This window comes from Rhipicephalus sanguineus, chromosome 1 (genome assembly GCF_013339695.2).
Source record: "Rhipicephalus sanguineus isolate Rsan-2018 chromosome 1, BIME_Rsan_1.4, whole genome shotgun sequence".
NCBI lineage: Eukaryota > Metazoa > Arthropoda > Arachnida > Ixodida > Ixodidae > Rhipicephalus > Rhipicephalus sanguineus.
In genome coordinates, this window is record NC_051176.1 from 60444800 (window position 1) to 60455731 (window position 10932).

Sequence of the window (10932 nt, forward strand, 5' to 3'; positions counted from 1 at the left end):
TGGCTTTTGTGTTTTTGTTTTTCTGGTTTTGTTGGCTTACCTTGCTGCTGCCTATCTGGTATTATGATGGTAGAGTTTTACCTATCGCTATTTCTTGGTTCTTTTGGTTTTCTTGCCCTCGCGCATGTTAGTATGATCCCTACGTGGCGGCAATAACACAGATCATTTGGGTCACCTTCTGTATGTTTTCTTTTCCTTGGTTCTTCTAATAAATCTGCCAGTTGCGAGTAAGCGCTCGTCTGTGAACTTCTTGTCCTTTGTCCCGTCTTTTGCGCTGCTCTAATATATTATGGAACCTTACCAACTAGCCCAACTGTCGACCTTGCTGTCATTTACCTGACCACATACGCCGTTGCTCGCACAAGCTAGCATACAAGGTCTATTAAACACATGTGGTGCGCAAGTCTGGCCCTCAGAGAGAACGTGAAATTTTTGGAGCGTTTTAAATGAAGATTATTTCTGTGTAAGTGCCCTTTCTGTCAGGTTAGGGAAAAAAGAAATAGAATTTCTCAAAGCTAACCTGTTTGTGTCGTCTGTTAGGTAGTCAAGATGTGCGCGGGATTTTACGCGAGTGCTGTGCACGTGTGGTTTGGCTGCTGTTGATAAAGTACTGCCCGGCTCATATGCCTTGGCCTTAGTGGCTCCTCATGGAGTATAAAAAGGATGTTTTCGTGTGCGCTAAAATTTAGTTGAAGTCTGGCCTTGTTGCCGTCTCTCCCTTGTCCGTGTCCTGTTCGCCAGTATCATGTTACGTAGCTCTAACCAAAACCAAGAAGCCCAGCTGTCTACGCTTAGCATAAAAATGAGTACGGCATGCGTGTGCTCAAAATTACTGTTGCGGGGGTTCGAAGCATAAATTGTAGTCATTTTCGCAATCATTTTTGGCGTGAAGCCAAATTTCGAGCAGTTTATATTCCTGAGTCAAAGTCCGTAGCTAATAATAAAAAATGTCACAAGCCGTTCTTCGGATATACGATTTCTAAGGTCCTCGAGTACAGAACGTCCTGGATGCTGAGCGCTTCCGATTGTCCTTTGCACTTCCAATTACGGTTTAAAGTCCCCTTCCGCAATACAGGTGGTCTTCAAATTGAGGCCCCATGGAACAACGTTTCCCGAGTCCCCGCAATGTGTCCAAAAGTCTTTTCTTCTGTGTACTGCAAGTGCCAAAATAAACTTTGGGAGCTGGAAACCCACCTTGGTCGCCCTGTTTGGACATCGTATACTCGAACGGCAGCGGCTGCAGCATCGCCAGATATTGATAATTTGGTGAAATCTAGAGAACAAGAAAGTAGCCAAGATGTTTTTTTTCTGCCACCACCAGCCTAAAAAAGGAGCCGAATTGGCGCAAAGTAACCAAACGTGGCAACCCTGGTCACGAACGTCGAGATCAATGTAACGTCTGCGAGCAACGCCCGCGCCCAAGGAGAGATCAGCGACGTCACGCGTTCGACGCCAGTGAGCCCACTACCCCTCTTCTAGCTCACTGTACTGCGGCACACCCAGAAGTGCAACTGGTGACGTAAGTAGGCGCGCGCTGTTATATGGAGGAGTGAAGGAGGAAGGGCGAGGAGCGCGACACCTGGCGAGAGTCGTAGCAAGTGCACCGGGAGCCTTCTCGAGTCTTGCATAGGGGAGCGCGGACTTGGTTAGGAAGAATGACCACACGACAGAAAAGACGCTCACTTGCAACTGAGTTCATTCGAAAAAGCTTGACACCAAGAAAGCTTATGCGCAGGCGCATTCACAACAGCCACTGTCACAAAAAATTGCCGAATCGCTGGGACACGCGGCAACATGACATGACATGACATGACATGACATGACAAGAACTTTATTGGAGTCCTGAGGAACTAATCTAAGATATTTGAAAGAGGGTTACATATGATCAGTTTAAGCAGTTAACTGCTGTGAAGGAAGTTTGTCTCCTTCATCGTCAAATGCACCGAAGGCGCACTGATGCACGCGTCTGCTGCAGTCTTAATCTGGTCCGCCTCTCTTTCGCGACTTCCCTTTGCTCTACTCATGACGTCTGCCTCCTCGAAACGTCCTGAGCACCCGCACTTCCTGCAATATACGCAGGTAGGTGCGCCCCGTCATTCTGAGCCATCAGCGCAGTCGCGTGCTCTCGTAATCTATCATCAAGACATCGGCCGATTTGGCCGATGTAAGCTTTACCACAACTGAGTGGGATTTTATATGCCACTTCCGTATCACAGGGAACAAATGTCTTCCTGTGCTTCTTTTCACACACTGATTTCTTGGTTTGTTCACCGGCAAGAGCACACAAACGGGAAAGCGTAAAGGATGCCGTGGAGACGAGGTTTACGCCGTGCTTTAAACCTATCCTCTTATGGTTGCGTGAAATGGCGTGAATGTAGGGCATGATAACATACTTGTTATGACTCTGTCGTGGTGAAACGGAAGGTGAGGCACCCTTCTTAAGAAGGGAGGATGCCACGGCAACAAGCAAGGTGGAAGGGAAACCCGAAGCTAAAAGGCGTGAAATCTAGTGGCCGAAGCTATGGCTGACCTTATGAGTGCATGACTTGGTCAGAGCCGAGTTGAGGCATGAGGAAGCAATCCCCCTTTTCACCAGTTTAGTATGAGATGAATCAAAGGGTAAAATGGCTTTCTTTGACCGCGGTTTATACTTCCAGCAAATATGGTCGTCACAATTGAAAAACAGGGCTAAATCTAAGAACTGGATTGTGTCGTTGTCAGGAAGTTCCGTCGGGTATGATAATGAGGGCGAACACTGCTTGAAACAGTTCAAGACACTGTCAGCGACTTCTGAATAGCTAACACTGATGGGGACCGAAATAAAAACAATAAAATCGTCGACATATCTGCTTATTCTTAACACAGAACTGGCGCCACACACGAGCCAATACAAATTCCTTTCTTCTGTATATAAGTCTTGGTGTTAAAGCTAACAAAGGTAGAGGCCAAGTAGCATGTCAATAGCTCCATAAAACTATGAGCCGTAACAAGGCAACCATTCTGAAAGGACACCACACCATACGAGTCAATTGCCTCTCGGACAGTGACAAAGAGTTCGTCATGTGGTACTGAGTAAAATAAGTCATCAATGTCCACCGACAACGCGTAGTTGGCTCCTGGCACTCCCATCCTCAAGGCTACAAGAGTGTCTCAATGTCTAAGCAGAAACGGATCAGCCGGTGTAAGTATACCTTCAGGTGACGCTGAAGGAAGGCACTAACATTGCGCTGCCAGCTGTCAGTTTCTGTGACTGCGACCCGAAAAGGACAGAGTGCTTTGTGAGTTTCTGCGGCGAAGAATGCCCTCAACCCCTCACCCTTGCACGTCTCGACCGCCTTGCAGAGTGCGACCAGCTTCATGCCTTGAATAAGCTTTTTTCCATGGCTGAAGCAGCTTTTTCTTTGAACAGCCGCTTTGGGAGACCAACAAAGCCGCCTTCCTTGTCACTTTGCATGAGTGCGAGTTCGGACGTTCTGAAGAAAGATGCTGTTTTACGTAGGACCGAAAGAGCCTGTGGGGTGCTTACTGGTGCACGTAGTAGGACATCGACGCCTTCGGAGAGACATTGTTCCCGTTGATCAATTGGCGCCTTGTCTGCTATCTTATGGACCGTCGCCAGCAGTTCTTGTCAGGAAAGTGATGCCACCAGGCTAAATTTTGGTCCCTTTTCTAGTACACGTTGCACACTGCTAGGGACTACCGCTCCGCCTTGGAACACAACCGGCACCACACCAGAATCCCTCAGCAGAACCGTAACCCACAGAAATTCCGTAGCAGCCTCAGCAGACCTTCGGTGCTCCCGCCGTAGCGTAGCCTCAGGCAAATGCTGTGCAACCAGGCGCACAGCTGGTCCAACGAAAGGGAGAATCGGGAGAGAGCGTGCGACGAGGAGGATGTGCTGTGAACACGCCAGATGTTGGCAGTCCTTAAGCGTATTTTAAGTTACGAACTACCTTAAAGAGACAATAAAGGCAGATATTAAGTCGACGCTGATTGTTGAAATAGCGGTCCAGAAACCTCGTAGTGCTACTTTCGCACCAGGAAGTGCTTATTTTCAAATAAAATCACGTTTTAGTGGTAAGCATCGCGTTAGCGCACTTCAAATTGATCACCCGCCTAAAAGCGGTCTTTCTCACGGCACTGTTGCCGTGGCCAACGTTGCCCGCCTATACTGCGCGGCGGCGTGCACTGGCAGCGTGCACCATTCGGGCATCCGGCAACATCACATGCATGTGTCATTTTGTCGAACTTTCTGTCAGAGCGACTTTCACGAGCGCGCAAAACAGACGCGGCAGCACGCGATACCGAAACTACCACTGAGACGCAACCGCGTGAGCGAAGCAGGGCGCCGGGCGAAGGAGGAGGAGGAGAGGTTGAGGAAAGGAAAAGGCGCAACTTCTGCAACCCTAATCTCCGTTTCATACATCAGGTGCAACGCTATGGAAGCTAGCGAGTCTTCTTGCAGTAGATGCGTTCGCGCGAAGAAACAGTTCAGTGAATTTACCAGTGTGATTTTTTCGTCCTTAGGCTGTATAATAAAAGAAGGTGATTTGTGCAAAAGAAATAAACGTACCCCGCTGTTTACAGTGCTGTCGATAGTTTGTTCTGGATCGCTTAGCGTCTCTTCCTTTTTTTGTATCGTGGCCTCCGCGATTAGCACTGGCAGCGCGCAGCCTGAACTAATCGCGGAGGCCAAGCACAAGACACGCGGATTTACACATTTTGCTGGCCGAACTTCTTGCATAGCTTCCACAGCGTTGCACGTGATGTATGAAACGCCTGCAGGGGAAAGGGGGAAAGAGAGATAAAGATGAAAAGAGGGAGGAGAAGGAGAGGAAGAATGCTGTCCATGACCGAGGACGCGGCGGGCGGCTTAGTCCAGTGTCCTCAAGGAAGCGAAGAACCGCCTTGAAAACCTGGATGTGGTGCTGTGCAGGGAATAGGAGGTCCCTCTGTGTAGCCGCGGGAATACCCTGGCGACGGAGTGCGGCGAGCAAGGCAGCTCGTTGTGCTTGAAGCGCTGGGCACACACACAACAGGTGAGGAAGTGTTTCGTCTGCCCCACACGCACTGCACGCAGGTGACGAAGCTCTGCCTAGCCGATGACGTCATGCCGCAGGCCAGGAGCAGGCGATGCGTAGACACAGTAGAAGGTGTACTTTGATACCACTTTGGTGTACTTTGATACCACAGAAAGCGGAGAGCGTCACGCTCCTTCTCAGCCAGCTCGATTTGGAGGAAAGCCATTATGTCAGACATTATGGCCACATTGTGCACTCGAAATCTAATCAGGATGTCTGACAAACTTGGATTTAGGTTGGGTCCTGCGTAGAGAACGTCGTTCAATGATAGCTTCCCTGCTGCTTGGTTGTTTCGCTACCTGGCCGGACAACGCCTCGGTGCGGCATGTAATAAATGGGCCCTGCGGGGACTCACCCAGTTCGTTGGCTTCCTCGGCGTGCCCGGCATCAAGGTAGTTCCGGACTGCCTGATCATAGCTGCGGATCATTTCGTCATTTCGCAGTAGTTTCGCCGTGAGTGAGTGAAGCCTGTGGGATGCTGTCCTCTTGTTGTCTGCCAGCTGTGATGCGTTCTCTTTCCATGGAAGCCTCACTTCGTAACGACCGTTCTTGTGGACGATGGTGTCCTCAAATTCCCGAAGAACGTCGTTGTTTTCGTTGGTCAGCGGTGCGTCATCGACGATCCCAAGGTGTTCCAATTCCCAGAATGACCTAAGTTGACGAGAAACGTCATCTGGTTCTGTGTTCACGCTGATTCGCATCACGCCAACGCTCGTTAGGCACGCTGCGGCAGACGATGTGGTGTCTGTGCCCTGCAGTACCCATCCAAACGCAGTTTCCACGGCCTCGAGCTTCTCAGTGAGTCGCTTGACACTTCCTGTCGTGATGTCCCAGTAGTGATTCCCCAACAAGCAGCTCCACTCCAACTCCAGGATGGTAGCCATCAGGTACTGTGCCAGCAAGTTCGAGGCCTTCTTCCTGAGCAATGTTGGCAGTGCGGTCGTCCGGCGGTGGCAGCAGGTCTCCGCTGATCTCGGGCATCTCCAGCGCTTCGATGCGGACTGTGGTGTTGTCGCGCCAGTTTCTTAGCCAGCATTCCACCCGACGACAACTTCTTTCCTCCAATGGCCTCTGGCTTCCGAAGGCATAAATGGTTAGCCTCTCTCATGACGCGGAGCTTTGGACTACGGGAAACCTCTTCTTGTATGAACGTTCTTTGGCTGCCCCCGTTGCACCAAAGCACCAAATCACCCTTATTTTGTCTTTCCGCAAGCGCTCGTGCCGTCTGTAGAAGTACACTTGCCCTTCCTCGGTTTCATTCCACCTGTAGCGATGACTGGACTGTAGTACTTGTTGGTGCAGCACCTTCGCCTGAGGGAGGTGTCAGCGTGGACCAAAGTGATGAATTTAAGGCAAGTTCGATTTAAAAAAGAAAACTGTATTGAACTGAAGTTACAAGTGAATCGGCGAGGTTACATGGGAAGAAGAAAACGGGATTCGGTGCTGGAGCTCGTTCAGTTGCGTCCGACGCCACTCGTGTCTCGGTTCTCTCTCTTCTCCGGCGAGGCGTTGCTACGCGTTCCCGGCTCGCAGTCTCACTTTTGTTGTTTCTTGTGCGGGGCCGAAATGCTCCTGGTGAATTCGAGCGGCAGCCAGCGCCTCCCGGACCTTAGCCCATCGTCTGTGTTTGGGCTCCAAGCACGCACGTTGTAAACATTGCGGCCGCGTGAACTCGACGCACGTTGTAAACACAGCGACCGCGTGAACTAGAGGCACGTTGTAAACATAGCGACCGTGTGTACTCGAGTCACCGCTGACACGGCCCTCCCGAATATTGCGCCTGTCCTCAGGCGCACGTACTCGTTCGGCGGCGATGGTTCCGTCACCTCTAGGAGCGGTTCCTTATATCTCCGAAGCTGCTCCACGTTGACAATTTTTTGGTTGATCTTGCCTACTGCGTGGGGTACTCTCTTGATCTCGGCCCTGTTTCCTCCAATGAGGGCCGTTATCTCGAATGGACCTTCATAGCGAGGATCTAATGCGCCTCGAGCGCCCAACTCGAGCAGGACGAGGTCCCCCGATTTGAACCTCGGAGTTCGCCGCTTCTCGTCATATCGGACCGTTGCTTTGCGCTGACTCTGCAGTAACTGCTCTCTCGTCTCCGCCCGTTCCCTTGCCAAGTCGTGCAGCCTTTGAGACTCGTCGATGTTTCCCTCGACTGAGGCGAGGTTGAGCTCCCCTGGCAATTTCGGGTCGTAGCCGTGCATGAGTCGAAATGGGCTGTGGCCGCTGTGACGATGCTTCGTGGCGTTGATTGTTAGCGTTGCTCGAGGCAGTTCTTTCTGCCATTTGTCCTTGCTGTTTAGCATCTTGCGTAGCACCTGCTTCAGTGTCCCGACCATTCGTTCAATCAGTCCGTTTGACTGTGGCCAGTACGGCGGGGAGTTCTGATGAGCAATTCCCAGTCGGTGATGGAACTGGTTCGTTCTCTTGTTCACGAATCCCTTGGCTTGGTCCGTAATGATGACGCTGAGGACTCCAAACCGCGGAATCCACCGGTTTGTCATGAAGTCAAGGTAGTGCGTCGACGAGGTGCTCGGTACGGTCACGGCGTCCATGTATCGCGTGGCGTGGTCGATACACATGAGGATGTGGTCTCCCTTCTCGTTTAGAGGACCCATGTGATCTAGGGATATCACCGCGTTTGGCTCTGTAGGGATATCGCGCGGGTTGAGGCAACCTTCATTTCGTGTTGTGCGGGCGTTGACAGTCTAGCACGTGTGGCAAGAGTCAACATAATCGCGTATGTCCTTTCTCATTGATGGCCACCAGTACTTTCGCTGGATCAGGTCTCTTGTCTTCTCGACGCCTAGGTGGCCGTTGTTGTCGTGGAAAACGGTCATAACACTGCTTCGGAGGGCAGCGGGAATGATCACCCTCTCACGAACATGTCCTCCCTCGAGAGACCTCTTCACCAGTACGCCGTTTTTGATCTCGTAATCTGAAGATTCTTTCTTGGCCTCCTCCCGAATTATTTTGCATTCAGTATCCCTCTCCTGAATCTCGCGTAGGCGACTGTGCTTGCCCACTATTACTGCGTAGCAGCAGAGGTCTCGAGTCGAAACGCCCTGGTCGAAAGCTTCTGCGACTTCTGACTGCCTCGAGAGTGCGTCGGCAGCAGAGTTCTGGCGTCCTGGCTTGTGCTTGACGTCGAAGGTGTACTCTGCTAAGTCGAGCGTCCACCTTGCAAATCTGCGGTTGCTGGCTCCCTTCTGAACAAGGTACGACAAACTGAAGTTGTCCTTGAACACAGTGAAACGTGGGCCTCCTTTAAGATAGACCGAGAACTTCTCAGTGATCGCCCAGTGAAGCGCCATGCACTCGAGCATGTTAGAGTGTAGACCACGATCGTGCTCGTTTAGTGATCTGCTGGCGTACTCTATGATTCGCTCCTTTCCTTCTTGAGTTTGAGAAAGCACCGCGCCCAGTCCGGTTTGCGAAGCGTCGACGTGCACGTAGGTCGGGCAGTCTGGGCGGAAGCTTGCCAAAATCGGCGGGTTCTTCAGGGCGTGTTTCACGGCGTTGACGATTGCTTGGTGAGCGTCGGTCCACACGAAAGGAACGTCCTTCGCCAGAAGGTGCCCTAGCTTGTGCGTTAGTTTTGCAAACTCCGGTATGAACTTTTGGTAGTGGTTAGCGAACGGCAGGAAGGAGTACAGCTTGTTTGCGTTGCGATGCGGCTCGAACTTCTCGACAGCGGCAACTCTGGAGTCGTCCAGTGTTCGTCCTTCGGCGAAGATCACGTAACCCAGGAAAGATACTTTGTCTTGAATCAACTGGCATTTCCGGAGATCCATCTTCAAGCCGTTGATCACAACTCTCCTGAGTGCTTCGTTCGCCCCGCCGTGGTGGTTTAGTGGTTATGGCGCTCGGCTGCTGACCCGAAGGTCGCGGGATCAAATCCCGGCTGCGGCGGCTGCATTTTCGATGGAGGCAAAAATGTTGAGGCCCGTGTACTTAGATTTAGGTGCACGTTAAAGAACCCCAGGTGGTCGAAATTTCCGGAGCCCTCCACTACGGCGTCTCTCATAATCGTATCGTGGTTTTGGGACGTTAAACCCCAGATATTATTATTATATGAGTGCTTCGTTCAGCAAATTCAAGGCCTCCCACAGTCGTGGCTCCCTGCCCGACATCGTCCATGTACGTGGACGTCCTAGGTAAGCCGTCGAACGTGCGACGCATGACTCTTTGTACGGTTTGAGGAGCCTTGCAAAACCCGAATGCATGCCATTCGGAGGTATTCGTACTTTCCATCTGGAGTGACGAATGCGGTCTTGTGGACGTCGTCTGGCTTCATTCGTATCGTCAGAAATGCCGTCTTCACGTCCAACACAGTGAAGTAAGCCGATCCGTCACGCATGACATCGTCAATCACGTCTTCCATGACAGGCATTGGATAAGAAGGGTTGATGGTTTTCCCGTTGAGCTTGCGATAGTCGTGTACCCAATTCTTCGTGGAGTCGTCGGGTGGTGCGGTTGGTCGACGACTATCGTCGGAGCACCGTATTCGCTTTCGCTCGGCCTTATGATGCCTTTGTTGAGGTAATCATTCACTTGCTCTCGTATGAACTTGCGACGATCAGCCGGTGAACACCTATACGGCCTCGATCATACGGGTATATCGTCTCTGAGTTCGATGCTGTGTTCAGTGTGAGGACACACGCCCAAAGTGTCGGCTTTGGAGGTAAACGCTCGGTGATGCCTTAACAGAATGGCGCGAAGTTGGTCCCTCTCTGCTTCGGTGGCATCCTTTGTTATCCTCCGTGTGGCTTCTTCAACCAGACTCGTGAAGTCTCCGTCGGGTGCGGGGCATTTCGTGTTGAGGCGCACAAACCCGTCGTCCTTGTAAACGCTCTCGTTCGATTGCTGGCAGAATGACGCGATAAGCGTTTCCCCGGTGCGGTGCAGTGTGCCTTGTTTCGGGGGTGGCACTTCGGACGATGAAGATTTTCCGGTGGTCTCGACTGGGAATGGTCACATCGTTTGACGTGTGAAACGTTACGTCAACGCTGGCGACTCGTCGCCAGTCCGAGCCCAGAATCAGGTCGATGCCGCTGGGCAGTTCCGTCACCACGACGTCTTCGAGTCGCACATTCGTGGTACCCAGTGTTACATCAAGCGTCGCAGCGAGAGTTGGACGTATACTGCGGTTGAGCACTTCAATGTCCTCGCGCGAGACCCATGCGTGTGTGGGAATGTCGTCAGTCAAGGCGTTGGCACTCATGATGGATATGTTGGCGCCACTGTCAATGCATACGCGGACGGGTCGTTTGTTAGCAGTACCGGACACGATTGGTAATGTGCCGCCCGTGGAATGCAAAAAACAGTTCGCTTGCCTCGATGATGTAGTCCCTGTTCCGTGGCTGCTGTTGTCCCTCTTCGCTCGTTTCTCATCCGCTCTGATCGTTGCTGGCGTTTTCGGCTTGCTACAATCACGGGACAGGTGACCGATGTCGCCGCAGTTGAAGCACGAACGAGCAGAGGTGGGCCGCGGGCGCGGAGCTCCCGAAGAATCGCTGCGCGAGTTGGCCTTCGGCAAGTTGGCAGAGCTGCTGGCTGGTACCCGCTGGCTCGAACCCTGACCACGGCTCGTTGTCGACGGTGGCGGTTTCTGATCGTTGTCGGCACACACGGTCATGCGACGCCTCGCGTCAAGCAAAGCCACTCTGTCGATAAGTTCAGTCACGGTGCCGCAGAGTTGTGCTGCCAGTGGGTTGGCCCATGTGTCGTCCTCGATGCCGCTGAGAATGAGGGAAATTCGTTCTTCCTCTGCTAGACGGTACGGCGCCTTGTTGAGAATGGCGTTCTTTGAGTACATGTACTCGACGATGGTCTCGTGGCTCTGAAG